This window comes from Notamacropus eugenii, chromosome 4, assembly GCF_028372415.1.
Source record: "Notamacropus eugenii isolate mMacEug1 chromosome 4, mMacEug1.pri_v2, whole genome shotgun sequence".
NCBI classification, from domain to species: Eukaryota; Metazoa; Chordata; class Mammalia; order Diprotodontia; family Macropodidae; genus Notamacropus; species Notamacropus eugenii.
This window is the reverse complement of record NC_092875.1, coordinates 198,083,262-198,103,561: the sequence shown is the minus strand read 5'-3', so window position 1 is coordinate 198,103,561 and position 20,300 is coordinate 198,083,262. Positions and strand designations below refer to the sequence as shown.

Here is a 20,300-nt window from a genome sequence, read left to right as displayed (position 1 = left end):
TTCTTCTTTGAGGCCAACTTGGGTCATTATAATTTGAAAAAAGCTAGCAAATAAGTGATATGAATTTCACCATTAACAAGATTATGCTATTGGGGAAAGAGCTGTAGTAAGGGAAAGATGTACAGAAGGTAAAATAAGATTATGTGCAACAGAATTATCAACATGTCCCACTTATGTCCTTTCCTCTCCACTTACATAGCCACCACCCTAGTTCAGTTCCTTATCACTTCTCACTTGGACTAAAGAAGTTGTAATCTTCTATTTAGTCTCCTTATCTTTAATCCTTCCCACTATAGTCTATCCTCCACATAGCCAATTAAGTTAATTAAGTTTGCTTTATGTCATTCCCTCAAGTACATTTTATACCCATATCCTATATGTATATTCCTTCTATCTGTACTGTTACTGATACAATTTTGAAGAGTTACATGTATCATCTTCCAGTGTAGGAATATAAACAGTTTATGTTTTCTTTTCCCTTTTTACCTGTTCATGCTTCTCTGGGGTCTTGATATTGGAGGTCAAATTTTTGGTGTAGTTCTGGTCTTCTCCTTATGAAGGATTGAAATCCTTTTATTTTGTTAAATGATCATTTTTTCCCCTTACTGTATTATTTTTAATTTTGCTGGGTAAGTGATTCTTGGTTGTAGTCCTAGCTCCTGTGCCTTCCAGTGGATTCACTTTCTTAAATTATAAGTTAACTTGTTGCAATCTACTGGGAGACTGATATTTGAATATCTGAAGTTGTTTACAGATCTGCTGCTTTAGCATTTCCCCTCAGCTCCTCCCTGTCTCCCTCAAAGTCTGTCTTTTGATAAACCAGCTCAGGAGATTGGACTTCTCCTCCTGTTGGTAATTATCTTCTATGATGCAGAAGTTCCTGCTCCAGTCAGCTCCATTTACTAGAGTCTGGACCTCTGGATGATTAAAACTCAAAAGATCACCTCCAAGCCTAGGAATGTGTTCCTCAGATACTATGTTTGATCACCCACTTAAGAAAATAAACCAAGCAGAAGAATTAGCCAGGGACCCAGGCATAATCTTGCTTAGCTGACATTTCACCTAGGAATCACTATGGTATTTAGGGGAAAGAGTGATGTCTACTACAAGGGAACACTACTTGCCACAGGAAGAGCTGAAGAAATAGAATGAATCAAAAGCTATTTCTCCTTTTTAATTGATACAGGACCAAGGGGCCACTTATGATTTGTCACATTATATCAAAACACCAAGTCCTTTCAGCACCAAGTCATAACATGACAAGAAGCAGCCAGGAAGTTCATCATCTCTGATGTACTGAAACTGAGTCAGTCAAACACATAGTCAGAAGAAGAGGCTACTTAGTGAATGTTCATGAAATGTCCTTTGTTACAGATATCTGAAAAATCTGAGGTACAAAGGGGTTAAGTTGCCTGGCCAAGGTTACAAAGGAAGTAAATGCAGTTATTCCTTCCACATTGAGACTTTCCTCATCCTAGTTTCAATACTGAGGGTTGGTATAAGAAATTAAATGAGATTTTTTTTTTTTGGAGTTTTGCAGAAGCCTCAAATGACATATGAAGGCCAGCAGATGACACAGAGCCTGTGACCAACTACTTAACCCAAATTTTACAATGAGGTTTTGTAAGCACTTCATAAAAGAAAAAGAAAAGAAATTCAGATTTTTCTAGTACAAAGGGAGGGCCAAACAATGATACATGATTTTCCAGATCCCAAGGGAGCCGTGCTCTTAACACTCTTGGTGTGGAAGGGATAATGATAGAAAAAGAATCTGAAGGTAGTTTCTCTGACTTCAAATCCAATACTTTTCCCACTATTAAAGTGAGGGGTAAGAAAAGAAAGGCATCAAGTAGACTTCTTTCTAGAGGTTAGCACTGACGGTGAGGAAATATATGATCATTTAAGAGGATAGCAGGATCAAAGGTTTCTTTGATTGATAACATAGGATAGGATAGGAGGATAGGATAGATAAAAATATATTTGTAGACAGAGAAACATTTGGAGAAAAAAATAGGGGAGAGAGATCAGTTGAGCCAAGTCCTGGAAGTGGTTGAAGTAAATAAAGCCTAAAACAAAAGTTTACGTGTTAGTCTTGGCTAGAAGGCACATCACCTCATTCTGAGACTATAGGGAAGGCAAGAATAAGTAAAGGACATAAGGAAATTTTGAGGTACGGAAGAAGAGATAAAAAAGATTAATAGCTATTGCTTCAGTCGTCATAGGTAAGTAGGAACTTTCTACTGTTGAGAGAGGTGACAGTGTCAAATATTTGTTAGCTATTTGGCCTTGAACAAGTCACTTAGGAGGGATCCCTATTGCTTCACATAGCTCACTTGTTTTTAAAAAATATAGGTAAGGGCAAGGTACGGTATACAGGGAATTAGTAGTACAGTAGCAGCTTTGATGTCTCTCAGAAGATAGCTTTTTCATCTGTAATCTAAGCTTTACATATATATATATCCCCAACTCCCATTCTTTCATTATTTGACCTCACTTTCTTCGGGAATGATAATAATGGCATTGATCTCATGGGGCTGTGAAGATCAATTGAAATACATGTAAATGTTAGGTATTATTAAATATGAAATTATGGATGTATCAAAATGCTTATTTGTGGCAATGTGGGAGTGATATCAAAAAAGTCATTAAGATGATTTTGTTCCCCAAAATCGCTAAGCCCCTTTTATCACAGGTGAATACCATAGGCAGAAGCTTTGTCTCACTGTCACCTTCCCTATCTTACCATGAGGCATCAAGGTATGGGGGAAAGCAGGGGCTCTGGAGTCAGGTAGATTGTGTTAAAATTCCCTCTCTGGTGAAAACTGCCTCTGGATTTTTGTGTCCACATCTGTAAATGGATTGAGATAGAAGAGACTCCGTTTGAGGTTCCTTTTGTAATTTAGATATTATGAACATATTTACTTAAAGTCCCAAAATGTGTATTTGGTGGCCAATTTAGTTTGGGAAATAGGGCATTAAATAGTTAGACCAGAGGAGGGAGCCCTGCTGCTTTTCATAGTTTTCATTTTATTTTGTTTTTTAAAGGGAAGGTTAGGACAAGGTACAGTATTCAGTAAATTAGTAATATAGCAGCACCTTGGTGCACCCCCTTTTTTGGTGAAAAACTATAACCTCAGCTTTATAGTCCCCAAATTCTTTTATTTTTTCACTTATAATTTTTTAAAAATCAGTAATATAGGTTGCAGATGAATGATTTCTGGGTGATAAAATAGGTTGAAAATTGTTTCCTCTCTCTTCAAATCTTGTAATTTAGTTTTGTGGGGAAAGCAGAACTAGTAGTGATTATTATTTCTATAGAAAAAAGATGAGGTTCCAATATACAGTCATTCAGTTTTCCTCCATTAGATTGTAAACTCAAAGAGGGGGACTGTCTTTTGCCTTTTTTTCCTTTTTTTGGTATCTCCAGAGTTTAGCACAGTACTTGGCACCTAGGAGATGCTTAATAAATGCTTGTTGGCTGACTGACTAATAGTTGGATTTTGAGAAATGAGCATTGTATTTTAAGTCAGAGACCCTGGGGGCCAAATCTAAGTTCTTCAACTTCCTATCCATGTGGTTTTTACTTTCCTGGGTTTCAGTTTCCTTAGCTATAAAATTAAGGGAGTGGAATAGAAGGCCTCTAAAATCATTCTGAGCTCTAAATTCTCTGCTATTTTCCACTGGTCAAAGTTTTCCTTTTGGGTGAAATAAAAAGATATTGAAACCAAAGCATTATAATGTATAGAAACTATATAGTTAGTTCTATGGAAAAGATTTCCAAATTTATTGTTTTTAATCATTTTTATTCATACATCTTGCTCAGACACAGTATTTCCCAATAAACAACTCAATCCCTCCCCTGTAGTACCTTCCTATGCAAAAAATATAAAATTGTTGAATAGAATTATTTTAATTGGTGGTATATGTAACTTTCCATTTGGGGGATTTATATTTGTTAGCAGAAAGGAAGATTGTTTTAAATTTATTGTGTTTTAACTTAAATTTGGAATCAAAATGGTTCCTTGTATTTGATCTGAGTTTTGTTGCCTTTTAATGTTTTCTTTGTTTATATCATATAATCAATTTGCATATGAGAACCTCCTGGTGCATGCATGGGAATGGGCTTGTGGGGCCATCCTATGGAGCACATACAGAGAGGGACTGAGTCCCTTGGATATTTCCAGGAACATATGTGGCGTAAGCATTGGAGTATTTGTGCTTTGAGATTATGAAGCAATTCCTGGATTAGTTTTGTAGTCCCTACAACAGTGTAGAGTTTCTTCACCTTTTTGTGTGGTGGACTACTCTTGCAACTTCTCTTAATTCTATTGCCTTCCCTCAATTATTTCCTATTTATTCTGCATATGGCTTGTTTCTACACATCCTTTCTTCTTGTCTTCCCTGTTAAATTTTGAGCTTCTTGAAGGCAGGGACTGTCTTTTGTCTCTTTTTGTGTCCCCATCTCTTAGCACAGTGCCTGGCACATAGTAGGGGCTTAATAAGTCTGGTGATGAAGCCTCAGATGGATTCCTCAGAATAATGCTTTTAAATGCATAAAAGAAAATATACAGGATTACAAAGAAAACCAATCACATTGAAGTATAGTTAATATAATAATAATTCAGTCAAAGCAATAATAAAAAACCCCCATCTTGAACTGAAAGTTAAAAACCCCTGGTTTCAGCACTCTGCAAGGACTCGGACTGTTCTGTATGGGCTCAGAGCTAGGGTGCTCTTAGTTGGGGAGGGTATCCCAGCCTTCTTGGGCACTACATATGCTGTTTCTTCTGGGACCTTCTGTGGGTCTAATGTATTGTTTTATTCAGTCTGCTTTAGGTCATACAAGTTTTCCCATGTTTTTCAGGATTCTTTGTGTTTGCCGTGTCTTGTTGCTGGCATTTGATTTTTTTTCTTTTTCGAGTGTTTTCTTTTTTCCATACTTATATAATTTAAAGTTGTAAAATGCAGGAGGGCTACATTAATAATGACTAATTTATATTAATACAAAGTATTTGCTATCATTTAATTTGATTTTTTAAAAAGTAGATATTTAATAAATGTATAGTACCCTGAGATGGACTCATGGTAATAGGCTGTTAACCCATTATATGATTTTTTTCCCAAGTGCTTTCAACATTCATCATCTCAAGGACAAATATTACTATACAAATAAATACTATATAGATTTTTTTTCAGATTTATCTATTTATTTATGTATTTGTTTGTTTTTAATTTTCAACAATCACTCCCATAAGTTTTAAATTTTCTCCCCTTCCTTTCCCCCTCCCTCCTCAAGAAGACATCCAATATTATATGGGTTCTACACATACATTCTTATTAAACACATTTTCACACTAATCATATTGCATGGAAGAATTAAAAATAATGGGAGAAAGCATGAGTAAAACTAAACATAACCAAACATAACAAAAGAGAAAATAGTTTGCTTCATTCTGCATTCCAACTTTATAGTTCTTTCTCTTGATATGCATAGCATTTTGCATCATGAGTCCTTTGGAAATGTTTTAGGTTCTTGCATTGCTGTGGAGGACTAAGTCTATCAAAAAGAGTCCTCACACACTGTGGCTCTTACTGTGTATAATGTTCTCTTTCTTGTGCTCACTTCACTCAGCATCAGTTCATATAAGTCTATCCAGGTATTTCTGAAGTCTGTCTGTTCATCATTTCTTACAGCATAATAGTATTCCATTACTTTCATATACCACAACTTGTTCAGCCATTCCCCAATTGATGGGCATTCCCTCGATTTCCAGTTCTTGGCCACCACAAAAAGAGCTGCTATAAATATTTTTGTACATGTGGGTCCTTTTTCCATCTTTATGATCTCTTTGGGATACAGCCCTAGAAGTGGTATTGCTGAGTCAAAGGATATGCATATTTTTATAGCCCTTTGGGTATAGTTCCAAATTGCTCTCCAGAATATCTGCATCAGCTCACAGCTCCACCAACAATGAATTAGTGTTCCACCTCTCCCACATCTTCTCCAACATTTATCCTTTTCCAGGTAACAGATTAGGAAACTGAGAATTGGAAAGACTGACCTGCTATCATCATCATGCTATCATCAATATGGGGAAGCTTGGACTCTAATCCAAATCATGTGACTATAGTCTAGAGCTCCTTCCACTGTACCATTATACTATGCTCTCTACTAACCTATAGAAACCTTAAAAAATACTAAGATGAATAAAGCAGATTAAGGAACTAGGAAATAAGGCAAATGTGGGTATCAAGGACTAGGTCCTGGTCCTTGCTACCATCAGAGGGGAACAATTTGATAGGATGGGAGCAAGACGCATAACTATCACCCTTTCCTTGCTACTTGGCTGTTCCATGTTTTTCAAAAAGACATATTTAAATGAATCAAATGACAGTGGAAGAGGGAACAGATAGGAGGGACTTTAACTTTAAAAAAATGAAACAAATTTTACTTGCAATTTGTGAAAAGTCCACTTTTTTTTTTTTTACCAAGGAAGTTGTAAGTCAAAAATTATAAAGGGATTTAGGGATCCCCAAGTCATTAATAAGCCAAGAGGAAAAAGAGTGGTTTGGAAATGTTTTAATTAATTAGATTCATTCATTCATTCATTCATTCATTCAATGAATTAATCTACCAATGCAAATGCATGTTGATTTTGCTTTCTCACAGAGTACACATAACACCTCTGCCTAATTTTCATTTTTAATTACAACTGTACAACAGATCATTTTATTCTTGCATCCTCTCAATGTGTTTTTTCTTTATATTTGGCCTTCTCTTTTCCAGCTTGTCAGGATTTGGCTTTATATGCACAAACCTTTTTGTGATCTTTGTCCACTTTTAGTCTGGTGATAACTACCTTACTAGGGCAAATGTCCTCATGGACAGTCATGCCATTAGCTTTTTCATGATGTGCATGTTCAATGTAGATGATATATTTCTTTCTGTAAACCTGGACTACTTTGTCAATTTGCTGACCTTTGTAGTATTCATGAACCACCTGGACCTTGTCATTCTTCTAGATGGGCATGAAGCAGATGTGTTTCTGCCTTAGCTTCTTGGAATGAGGGGATGATGATCTTGAAGTGGATGTATGAGGGTGTGAAGTGTCTCTTGTGCTTCTTGCTTTGGTCCAAGTCACTAAGGGGTTGAACTTCATTTTGATAAATGGGGGCCACCTGAGTCGAAGCCCATCTCATTTAGTTTTCACAACAACCTTCTAAAGGAGATGGTTCAATTTTTTTTTAATACTTATTTTACAGATGAGGAAACTGAAGCTTAAAGAGGTCAAGTAACTTGCCCTATTAAGTGGCAGTTTTAAGATTCAATCCAATGCTCTTTCCACTATCCCATACTATACTATACTATACCATACTGTACTATACTATACACATAAATGCTTTGTAAGTTTATAGATCAAGGTGTTCAGAACAAAAGTGCTTTCACATAATCACATTTACTAAGGATGAACATTGTGCTAGTTGCACAGTATACAAAGATGAAAAACGACACAGCCCCTGCTTGTAAAGAGTTTATAATAATAGTTATTATAATTAGTATTATATTAGTATTAAGGTTAATATAAGGAAAGATTTCACCCAACTTTACTCCTTTACTGATGATACTTTCCTTAAACTACTGGGAACAGAGTGTGTTGTCAGCAGCTGGCTCCATGAGCTGAGGGTCAACTATAGGTTGACTCAATGACAGATAATCATTTACTAGGTGAAGATTCCAGGCGTAAAATACAAAATATGTAGCAGAAATTGTCCTGAATTAAGAATGTACATTAACTTCAGGATATGACCTGGAAGTTTATTTTCTACCAAAGTGTTTTTATACATTCTGTTTGTTTTATTGTCGTTTGTCTCATAAAAATGACTATCGCACATATACATTTAGCACTTCAAGGACTCGTGATTTTATTGGTGTCCATGTTTTCTCTGTCAACAGAGATTGCAGCTCCTCTGTGCTTTAGTAGACATTCTTCAAGGGATTTTGTGATTGAAGAAATTTGTTATTTGGTAGCCAACCTTTTGGTGAGGGATGTCTCCAAACTTAGCTAGCCTAGTTCTTGAACAGCAGACAAAATGGGTAACTAAGCACGTATTTGAAACCTTTACAGACTGATGGAACTTGAGTTTAGATTATAAAGGCACAACTTTTTTAAGAAGCTAGGTTCACTTCCATGTGATAGTAAAGCAATGGGATGAATTTTCATAGAGTATGGTCACAAATAATTATGGATAATAAAGATTATGGTTGCAGCTAACTAAAGTTTTATTGCATTTTGTTACTAGGTTCTTCAAATAATGACACAAAACTGGGAGCTGAATTTTGGAGGTCAGGAAAATGTGGTGAAATCCAACCAGAGAAACTGCTCTAAATAGCCATTCAGCAAGTTACAAATCCAGATTTGTATGTGGGAAATATTGGAATGGTGTTAAGCAGGTAGCAGAGTGGATAGCGTACTGGACTTAGAGTCAAGAAAATTTGAGTTTAGATTTTATCTGAGATACATAGCAGTTGTAAGACTTTGGGCAAATTACTTAACTTCCTTTACAATTTTCTCAACTGTGAAATAAGAGATAATAGTAGCACTTATTTCATAGGGTTGTTTTGAGGATCAAAGGAAATATAAAGTAATTTGCAAACCTTAAAGTGCTATGTAAATGCTAGTTATTATTATTAATCCTTTAAGGTCATAGGATTATTGACTAGTATGAAAATTCATTGATGAAGCTTTTATTTCATGGACTTTTAATCAGCCAACATTTATTAAGTGCCTATTATGTGCCAAACACTGTTTGAAGAGCTGGAAATACAAAAAGAAGCAAAGACAATTCCTTCCTTCAATGAGCTTACAATCTAATGGAGGAGAAAATGTTCAAACAAATATATACAAAGACAACTATACACAGAATAAATTGGAAATGATTAATAGAGGGAAGGTATGTTTATTAAGAAGGGTCAAGGAAGACTTCCTGTAGAAAATGGGATTTTAGTTGGAAATTATATGAAGGTAGGCAGGTCAGTAGTCAGAGTGGAGGAGGGAGAGTATTCTAGGCATAGAGGACAGCCAGAGAAAATGCCAGGAGTTGAGAGATGTGATTGTTAGTGGAACAGCAAGAAGGCCAGTGTCATTAAATCAAGTGTATGTGTCAGGGAATAAGGTGTAAAAAGAATGGAAAGGTAGGAGAGGGCTAAGCTAGGAAAGCCTTTGAATGTCAAACAGAACATTTTATTTGATCCTGGAGGCAACAGAGAGTCAGTGGAATTTGTGTTGTGTGTGGTTTGTCCTTTGTTCTCAAAGAGGACCATGACATCAGGGAGGTGATGACATAACTTGCAACTGACTTTGATTTGAGTGAGGGAGGGCTGTGCAAAGTCACTAGCCTCACTTTCTCCTCCAGAACCATCTGGGTCCAGTGGATCAAGATGACTGGAGATGGCCCAGGATGCAGTGGGAGACCTTGACCCTTTTAAGCTAAGGTCTTTTTAAGTGCTCACTTGGAGTGAAGCAACTCTGTTGAGTAGGGGGAGGTATGTGACATGATCTGACTTGAACTTTAGGAAATCACTTTAGTGATTGAATTGGAGTGGGGAAGACACTTAGGCAGGCAGACCCACCAGTAGGCTGTTAAAGTGGTCTAGGTGGGAAGTGATCAGGACCTATTCTAAGGGGATGGCAGTGTCAGAGAAGAGAAGGGGGCATATTTAAGAAATGTTGTAATGGTAAAATTGATAGACCTTGACAACAGTATAGTTATGGGGGTAAGAGATAGTGAAGAATCCAGGATAACTCTTGGATTGGGGACTTGAGGGTTTGGGAGGATGGTGCTGCCCTCTATAGTAATAGGGAAGGTAGGAGACGGGAAGTTTTTTCCCCCCTACAAATAGTTAATTTATTTCTTTTCGGTTTTCAACAATCACTTTCATAAGTCTTAAATTTTCTCCCCCCTCCTCCCCTCTTCTTCCCTGAGATAGAATTTCATCTTATATGAGTTCTACACATGCAGTTTTATTAAACACATTTTCACATTTGTTATGTTGGGTAGAAGAATTAAAATGAATGGGAAAAACCATGAAAAAAACCAAACCAAAGCAAAACACAACATAAGAGAAAATAGTCTGCTTCATTCTGCATTCCAATTCCATAATTCTTTTTCTGGATGAGTATAGGATTTTGCCTCCAATCCTTTGAGAATGTTTTAGGTCCTTGCATTGCTGGGAAGGGCTAAATCTATCAGAAACAGTCTTCACACACTGTGGCTCTTACTATGTACAATGTTCTAGTGCTGCTCTTTTCACTCAGCCTCAGTTCATATAAGTCTTTCCAGGCTTTTCTGAAGTCCTCCTGTTCGTCATTTCTTATGGCACAATAGCGTTCCATTATATTCATATACCACAACTTTTTCAGCCATTCCCTAATTGAAGGGCATTTCCTTGATTTCCAGTTCTTAGCTACCACAAAGAGAGCTGTTATAAATATTTTTGCACATGTGGGTCCTTTTCCCATCTTTATGATCTCTTTGGGATACAGTCCTAGAAGTGATATTACTGGGTCAAAGGGTATGCACATTTTTGTAGCCCTTTGGGCATAGTTCCAAATTGCTCTCCAGAATGGTTGGATTAGCTTACAGCTCCACCAACAATGAATTAGTGTTCCAACTCTTCCACATCTTCTTCAACATTTATCATCTTTCTGAGACAAGGAAGCTTTAGAGGGAAATATGAATTTGGTTTTGGTCATATTGAGTTTAAGGTATTTACTGGACACCCAGTTTATGATCTCTTAAAGATAGTTGGAGATTTCAGATTGGAGGTGAGTAGAGAGTTTGAGGCAAGATAGGTATATTTGAGAACCATCAGTATAAAGATGGTTAATTATATCCATGGCAGCTGATAAAATTACCATAGAGGCAGAAGAGAAGAAGACCCATTAGGTATTCCTTTCACTCATGCAGATGAAAACCTTTGCTCATCTTTTCTTCCTATGCAATTAATTAGTTGAACAAATTATTGGAATGATTGAACAAATAATGAACAAATATTCCATCTGCATTGTAACTTTCCCCATTATGGTTTCAATATATCATGGGTCATCATAAGAAATTAAATGAGAATTTTTTGGTAGTTTTGTAGAAGTCACAGATGACATGAGAAGGATAGCAAATGATACAGAAAAAGTTTTCAAACTCAGATATGCACAAAATACGTGTATAGTATTGTGTCATATCAGCATATTTATCTTTTAGTACTGACATTGAGAGGAGTTAAGTGACTTGCCCAGGGTCACACAGCTCCTAAGCAGATGAGGCAGGATTTAGTATTATAAATACCCCATAAAAGAAAAAGAAAAAATTCAAACTTCTTCTCTGGTATGAAGGGAGGGTCAAAAATTTTTATATGGATTTTCTAGAATGCAAGAGTGCCTCTACCCTAACTCCCATGACATGGAAAAGATAACTGGGCCTACTTTTTAGGCCCAAGTTAGGGGTTACTTTCTTCAGGAGGCTTTCCTTGACACTTTCCTATCTCCTTTTCTCCCAGCTGAAAGGGAACTCTCTTCCCTCTCAACTTTCTCCTCGAACACTGACTGCATCACTCCTTTATATTCATATGTTCCCTAGTTTTCTGGGCAAAGGGCTGAAGGCTTTTTGAGAGTGGTCTTTGTCCTATCGCCTCTTTATATTTCAGGTGCCTAGGACAGTGTCTTTCATAGAGTTTAGTGCTTAATATAAATATTTGTTGAAATGAATGAAAGTGAGTTAAATTGACATTACAAAAACATATACTGCAGTTATTTCATTAATTCTAGAAACCAAACTGCTGTTAATCAATAACCTCAGTATCAGTGACATAATTTCCTGAAAATTGCTGCTTTGTAATGGTTAACCTCCTGCTTAGTTGCTCACAGCAGGGGGTAGTTTCCCTTTCATCACAGTCTTCTGTTATTATCTTACACTGTGATTTTAGTGATTATGCCTTTAAAACAGCAGCAAGGAGCTAACAATTCTCCAAGTAGCGAGAAATGGAGTAATTTTGATATGGTAATTTTTAATAAGCTGAAGAAAAAGCTATTGTTCCTGAAGGTAACAATATAAATTGATAATGTTACCTTAGACATTATATTTCTCTAGGTTAATAGTGAAGGAGATCAAGCCTCTTGATCTGTATATTATCTGAAGGGTGGTAGCCCTCCAGATATATCAGTCAGTGTACCTTCTATGGGCCACTAGCTGGTGCAGTGGATGGAGCACTAGGCCTGGAGTTAGAAAGATTTCTTCATGAGTTCAAATCCAGCATCAGACACTTATTAGCTGTGTGACCTTGGGCAAGTCACTTCACCCTATTTGCCTCAGTTCCTTATTTGTATCTGGAGAAGGAAATGGAAAAACACTCCAATACCTTTTCCAAGAAAGCCCCATATGAAATCATGAAGAGTTGGACACAACTGAAAAACAACTAAAGAAAACACCTTCTGTACCAGTGTGGACAACAAAGGATTGGGGGAGTCTTTTAAAAGCTATTTTTTTGTTTGAGAGGTTTTGAAGGATCAGGGCCAGCTGAGAATTTGGGGGATGGGTAGAAGACTAAGAATTAAAGCAACTTTAACTTTCTTAAACCTAATCTAGATTATGTTGTTCTTACCTCTAATCATCAGCAAACAAAAACACCAAAAATACAAGACAAGCACAGTTTACTTTTTTTAAAAGGAATTTCAAGTACACTCTGATCATAATTTTCATTGCCATGATATACTTAAAGACAAACAGTAAGCATCAGATTGTTATGCCAGGATGTATGGGCTTCTCTTGCAGAAAATTCATACATTTGCCTTTTTTTCTTTGTCAAAGCTCAAATCATATAAGCTGAAATTCTAAGTTTTATATGTTCAAATGAGAAAGAACAGCCAACCAGATTTTAAAATGCAATGTAAACTCAGAAGTTCTCTCTGTATCACACTGTGTAATATGTCCCAAAGTATTCTGTTAGTGTTGCTATGGTGGGGAAAATGAATAAGAATTTTACTCATTCTAGTTTAAAGAGGTATGCTTATGTTGAGAAAGAAAGGCTAATCTAATTACAAGCAGAAAAAAAGGGATAATTGCCAGATGTGGAGCAAGAATTGGAGTTCACGTTGCTTAGTTTCGTGAGTCTTTTCCATAACAAAGATTTAGATTGAGAAAGCACTAGATCACCATGGAGGGAGAGATCTCTATTTAAAAAGCTTCCTTCTACATAGCATAGGCATATTATAGTGAGCTCTTTGTGAAAGCCAGATAATTTTGCTACAAGTGAAATTACTCTGAGAAAAGGCACACAATTGCATATATGCCTACTGTTTATTTGATCACTCAGGAAACATTTATTAAGCACCTACTGCTATAAAGGCACTATGGACCAATGTAGGAATCTTATCAGTAGCTTTACTATATACTCTCCCCTTCCTAAGTAAAAGTATATTAATTACAAATGTAAATTAAAAACAAATCCAAATTCCTTACTATATTATTTATTCCCCATAATTTGTTCATTTCCTGAGATTATGGATATTTGTTCTACAGTTTTCCCAGGGACCAGAGTAAACATGAAAAAAACAAACAAATAAATCCATAACACAAATTCTTTATGTGAATGTTGGGCTTATACAATATGTATGTAACTAATACAATACCTAGAATATATTAGTCATTTAATAAATAATAAATAAATAAATGATACAAAAATAATAAATGTTGAGTGTTGAAGGAATGAGTCAATTAAAAAAATAATGCAGCAATTTCTTTTTTTGAAAAATTGGTTTTATTTATTATCTTTTGTTTTTATTTCACCTTCATTTTCCAATATATTTCTTCCCCTCCCTTACTCCGTAATATCTGTCTATTTAATCTATCTATCTGTCTATCTATCTATCTATCTATCTATCTGTCTGTCTGTCTGTCTGTCTGTCTATCTATCTATCTATCTGTCCATCTATCATCTATCTATCTTTCTGTTATCTATCTATCTATCTATCTATCTATCTATCTATCTATCTATCTATCTATCTATCTGTCTGTCTGTCTGTCTATCTATCTATCTCTCTCCCTTACCACAAAGAATAACAAAGAAAGAATTAAGGGGAGAAAGAAAAGAGGAAAAGAAAAGAAAAGGGGAAAGTAGGTCAACAAAACTATCTAGCACATTTACCAAGTCTGACATTCTGCTCCATAAGTGAGAGGAAGATGTAAATGAAGTGATTTCTAGATAATGATGTGACCAGTAATTTCAGTTTTAAGTACTTAACAAAGTGATAAAATATGAATACTCATAGTATACCAGGAATTCAGTTCTTTCTGCTTCTTCATGAGCTCTTGCTGCATATTTCAATGGCATCTGCTGAAGCTCACTCAGGTTTGGAGATTCTATATTTCTGGGAGAGAGAGCCATTTTTGGATCTTCTAAGCTATGAAGATCTGTCCTTCTGCTAGAGAGGCCATTGGGTTTTCCTGTACACATTTAGGAAGAAATCAACTGGCCAAACAAATAAAGTGTGTGGTGGAATAGTGGTGGTGGTCAGTTATACTGGACAGGTGCTCCCTAAATTACAAAATCAGATTTTAAAAAATTTTATATGTATAATGAGTTATCTCTTTTTCCAGTGATTCTAACTCTGAGATTGGTAACACTTTTCCTTAGTTTATAGACTGAGGACAACAACCAAGCTGTCTTGGGATAATAACACCATCTGGTGGCTACCACAGAGACCTGTTTAATACTCTATACAGGATGGTCCTTGAGAATATAGAATGCTTTGTCATGACTAGGAGTAGGGCAAAGGGACTGAAAGCATAGGATAGGTCACAAAGTCTGCCCCACTTCCAACACATCACCAGTAACATTTTAGCGGAAATAAGGTTAAAACAAATGCCGAGGACAAAGTTTTAAAGGACAAAATAAGTCATACAAGGGCAAAGTAAAATCTGAGGTGTAGGAGGAAGCAGGGAGAAGCTTTTGCCTGCTTTTCTCTGGTGCTGACAGTGGATTAGTGCGTTATTTGAAGGTGCAAGAGCTTCATGTCATTTTAAGCATCAATTGATGGAACTGCCTCCTCCTTCTCTGACCAACTACCAGCAAGATAGAATGCTGCTAATTGAAGAGCCTGGAGGAGTTGCTCAGATGTAGGGCACCCTCCTAAGGATTACGAATTGTATGGTTGTAAAATGGTCAGGATTTGAACCTAGGTGTGACTCGATATGGGGTCTGGAATTTTGTAGCAAGAAATGACCCAGTTAAGTAAGTATAATTGGAGTCAAGTAATTATAAGTCAGGGACCAGACCAAGAAAACAGGTAGGGATGCATCATGGGTATAACCTACTTGGAATGGTATCATAGGAAGTGTCCTAAATTAAGGAGGAGTCAGACAAATGGGATTGTCATTAACAGAACAGGACTAGAGAAAGAGAAGAGAGAAGGGGAGAAGAGCCTAAGGCGACCCCAATGCTAAGTAAGGACTTCTAAATAGATGACATAGGACTTCCTTGGTGGTCTAGGTCCTTGGGAATATCTCATCCTTTTCTTAAAAGGAAGGGACTAGAGTTTGGTTGATCAGGAAGGTTTCAAAATCAATTTGCCTTTCTGTCTACTCTAAAGCCTGCTGTTTAGTCTTCCTTCTTCCATGAACCTTCTATGTCTGTCTCTGATGACAGAAATATGGGAGAATTAGGGGATGGTGGTGGCTCAAGCAAGGAGGGTTAATGGGAAGGTTATTCTGCATTGAGATAAACAGAAACCCTGAGAGACAGAGTTTCTGAGTGATTAACAATCAGTTTATTAATTAGGTTAGCCAGCAATCAATTAAATTGATGGTTAGTGGGTTTTCTCAGTCACCAAAGATGCCAGGAGAGATCCTGAAACACCTTAAATTCCTTCTGAAAATCAAGTGAAAATCAACCTTGACTGGTGAACATTGAATGAGGAGGGAAGCTACAAGTCAGCTCCTCCTGCTGAGAACATGACTTGATCATAAGACTCAGTAGCCTCAAGACATCTGAGAAGCCATCTCCATCCCAGCCTCTCTAGCTAGTTTTCTCCTTTATCAGCTGGGCCCCAAGGACAGGGGGTTCCTCCTCCAGGCAAAGGTACACCCAGACTAGATTCTGTTTATATTCTAAATAGAAATTTGGTCTCCCAGTTGGTTGGGGTGTCCACCCAAAGCTTACAAGCATGTGCTTTGGGGATTAGGAGCAATTTTATCACTCAACTATGCCCTTCAGGGGCTGACAGACCTTTTCAGAAGATGGGTTTTAGTAGAAATAAAAGGAAAAGAATGAATAATTAGTTATTAATAGGTAGTATAATATTAATTTATCTCAGCACCAAAATGATTCTCATCTGATTCTTTTCCCTGGTTCAAGTTCCTGACAAGGACAGCTCTGCAGTTATATTTATTCCATTACCCTATGAAGTTGGAGCATAGTGGGCACGTAAATATTTTAGTGCTCCAATTAATCTGTGGTTTCACGGATGTAGTTACTCCATCTACTGGAACATACTGCTATACCTTCTTATCCTATGTGATTTTTATCCATCTTTTGCCATAAACCTACAGAGCACTTACCCAGGGTGCTCAAGGACTTCATCTTTTTTGGGTTTGTTTTTTTTGTTTTTTGTTTTTTTGCTATTTTTTGTCTTCCAGTTCATCTATCATTGTTCATGGGATGATCTAGCTTAGTTAGGTCTTATGTCAAGCTTTCTACAGATTCCCTTTCTCTTTTCTTTGTTGTTTTGTGGAATGACACTATTTAAATCTTCCCCCATTATCCTTTATAATCTTTCCCCATTCTCCTTTATATCATTTTCAAATAAGTTTATATTTTAAACCATTGTTGCCATATCTATCTGCTTGGCACTGAGATCAATTTTGCTTCCTGAGATGGTTTCTGGACTCTTTTGTAATAATAGGGAAACTGAGGCATATTTTCCCAAGCAAAATCAGTTTATTAACAGTGACACATATAACTATTAATAAAGAGAGTCAGACCTGGCCCTCTTAGTCAGGACAGTGACTTTGATGAGAAGGGAAAGATCTTCTTTATTGAACACAGGAAAGAGGAGTTCTGGGTGGTTGGGAAGTGCCACCCCTGGCTACAGCTGGGAAAGGGTGATTGGCTTTCAGACGTGGCTGATCATGCCCCTCTAGGACAATAAAGAATGTTATGCTAGCTTTTTTGGCTATCATCCCGTTGCTATAAGTAACTCTCCACATCTTTGCCAGAGATCTGTTGGCTGATTGATCAGAAGGCACCAAAAACCTAGAGTGGATCTTAGGGCAAGAAGATACATGAATCACCTTCCCATATAAGAATGTAGGTACTTTATCCTTGTTTAGTTCCTTATGGTTGTTTGCTCATATTTATGTTTTTTTCAACTCCTGTGTTTCAGATTTTCTACATAGCTCTGGTGTTTTAATAAGGAATGCATGAAAATTCTTTATTTCATTTAAATGGAAAGAAATTGGAATTCCTCCCCTCACATTTCCCTACAGTTGTAACCATAACAGAGACATGACATAGCAATGATAGTGCCACGGCAGATGGTGACATTGACATGACATAATCATGACAGAGCTGTGGCAAAGAAATAACAGTCATGGCATGATATATATCTGTAATACTGGTGTGATATTACATTATGTTTGCGTGATATTGGCATGTAATTGGCACGCCATTGTGCAATTTTAGGTGCATCATGCATTGGCATGATATTTAATATTGATGTGATATTCATATATTATGGGCATGATACTGGCATATAATTGTGTGATGTTTGTGGGACACTAGAAGGCACTTTGGCATGATATAGGCATGTAATTGCATGACACCAATATGGAATTGGCATGGTATTTGTGTGGTATTAGCATAATGTTCCACATTGGTATGTAACTGGTATGAAATGAGCATGTAGTCAGTGCAATATTTGCAAGATATTTGGCATGATGTTTTATGTTGGATATTTGGATGTAATTGGAAGAAAGTTTGCATGACATTGGTGTGTAATTGGTCAATGTTTGATATTGGCATGATATTGACATGCTACTGATGTGTAATTGTTGTGGCATTGGTGTCTAATTGGCATGACATTTGCTTGCAATTGGCATGATATTGTTTTTTTTTAATTAATTTATTTAACTTTTAACATTCATTTTCACAAAATTTTGGGTTCCAAATTTTCTCCCCATTTGTCCCCTCCCCCCACCCCAAAACACCAAGCATTCTAATTGCCTCTATCACCAATCTGCTCTCTCTTCTATCATCCCTCTCTCCCTTGTCTCCTTCTTCTCTTTTGTCCTGTAGGGCCAAATAACTTTCTATACCTCTTTACCTGTATTTCTTATTTCCTAGTAGCAAGAACAGTACTCGACAGTTGTTCCTAAAACTTTGAGTTCCAACTTCTCTTCCTCCCTCCCTCTCCACCCCTTTCCTTTGGAAGGTAAGCAATTCAATATAGGCCATATCTGTGTAGTTTTGCAAATGACTTCCATAATAGTTGTGTTGTATAAGACTAACTATATTTCCCTCCATCCTATCCTGCCCCTCATTGCTTCTATTCTCTCTTTTGATCCTGTCCCTCCCCATGAGTGTTGACCTCAGATTGCTCCCTCCTTCCAATGCCCTCCCTTCCATCATCCCCCCCCCCCGCTTATCTCCTTCACCCCTACTTTCCTGTATTGTAAGATAGGTTTTCATACCAAAATGAGTGTGCATTTTATTCCTTCCTTTAGTGGAATGTGATGAGAGCAAACTTCATGTTTTTCTCTCACCTCCCCTCTTTTTCCCTCCACTAAAAAGTCTTTGGCTTGCCTCTTTTATAAGAGATAATTTACCCCATTCCATTTCTCCCTTTCTCCTCCCAATATATTTCTCTCTCACTGCTTAATTTCATTTTTTTAAGATATGATCCCATCTTCTTTGATTCACTCTGTGCATTCTGTCTCTGTGTGTGTGTGCATGTGTGTGTGTATGTGTGTGTAATCCCACCCACTACCCAGATACTGAAAAGTTTCAAGAGTTACAAATATTGTTTTTCCATGTAGGAATGTAAACAGTTCAACTTTAGTAAGTCCCTTATGACTTCTCTTTGCTGTTCACCTTTTCATGCTTCTCTTCATTCTTGTGTTGGAAAGTCAAATTTTCTTTTCAGCTCTGGTCTTTTCATCAAGAATGCTTGAAAGTCCTCGATTTCACAGCAAGACCATTTTTTCCCCTGAAGTATTATACTCAGTCTTGCTGGGTAGGTGATTCTTGGTTTTAGTCCTAGTTCCTTTGACTTCTGGAATATCCTATTCCACGTCCTTCGATCCCTTAATGTAGAAGCTGCTAGATCTTGGGTTATCCTGATTGTATTTCCACAATACTTGAATTGTTTCTTTCTAGCTGCTTGCAATATTTTCTCCTTGACCTGGGAACTCTGGAATTTGGCCACAATGTTCCTAGGAGTTTCTCTTTTTGGATCTCTTTCAGGAGGTGATCTGTGGATTCTTTCAATATTTATTTTGCCCTCTGGTTCTAGAATCTCAGGGCAGTTTTCCTTGATAATTTCATGAAAGATGATGTCTAGGCTCTTTTTTTTGATCATGGCTTTCAGGTAGTCCCACAATTTTAAAATTGTGTCTCCTGGATCTATTTTCCAGGTCAGCTGTTTTTCCAATGAGATATTTCACATTATCTTCCATTTTCTCATTCTTTTGATTTTGTTTTGTGATTTCTTGGTTTCTCATAAAGTCTTTAGCCTCCATCTGTTCCATTCTAATTTTGAAAGAACTATTTTCTTCAGTGAGCTTTTGAACCTCCTTTTCCATTTGGCTAATTCTGCTTTTGAAAGCATTCTTCTCCTCATTGGCTTTTTGAACCTCTTTTGCCAATTGAGTTAGCCTATTTTTCAAAGTGTTATTTTCTTCAGCATTTTTTTGGGTCTCCTTTAGCAAGGTGTTGACCTGCTTTTCATGCTTTTCTTGAATCTCTCTCATTTTTCTTCCCAGTTTTTCCTCCACCTCTCTTACTTGATTTTCAAAATCCTTTTTGAGCTCTTCCATGGCCTGAGCCCATGGTATATTTATTTTGGATGTGTGGGATACAGAAGCCTTGACTTCTGTGTCTTTCCCTGATGGTAAGCATTGTTATTCCTCAACAGAAAGGAAGGGAGGAATTATCTGTTCACCAAGAAAGTAGCCTTTTGTAGTCTTATATTTTTTCCCTTTTCTGGGCATTTTCCCAGCCAGTGACTTGACCTCTGAGTTTTCTTTCCACCCCC

At 36.9% G+C, this 20,300-nt stretch overlaps 1 pseudogene; it reads right to left on the bottom strand.

The window, feature by feature from the left end:
• Positions 1–6,730: 6,730 nt before the first annotated feature.
• Positions 6,731–7,160, bottom strand: LOC140498315 (large ribosomal subunit protein uL24 pseudogene; annotated as a pseudogene).
• Between the last annotated feature and the right edge of the window lie 13,140 nt (positions 7,161–20,300).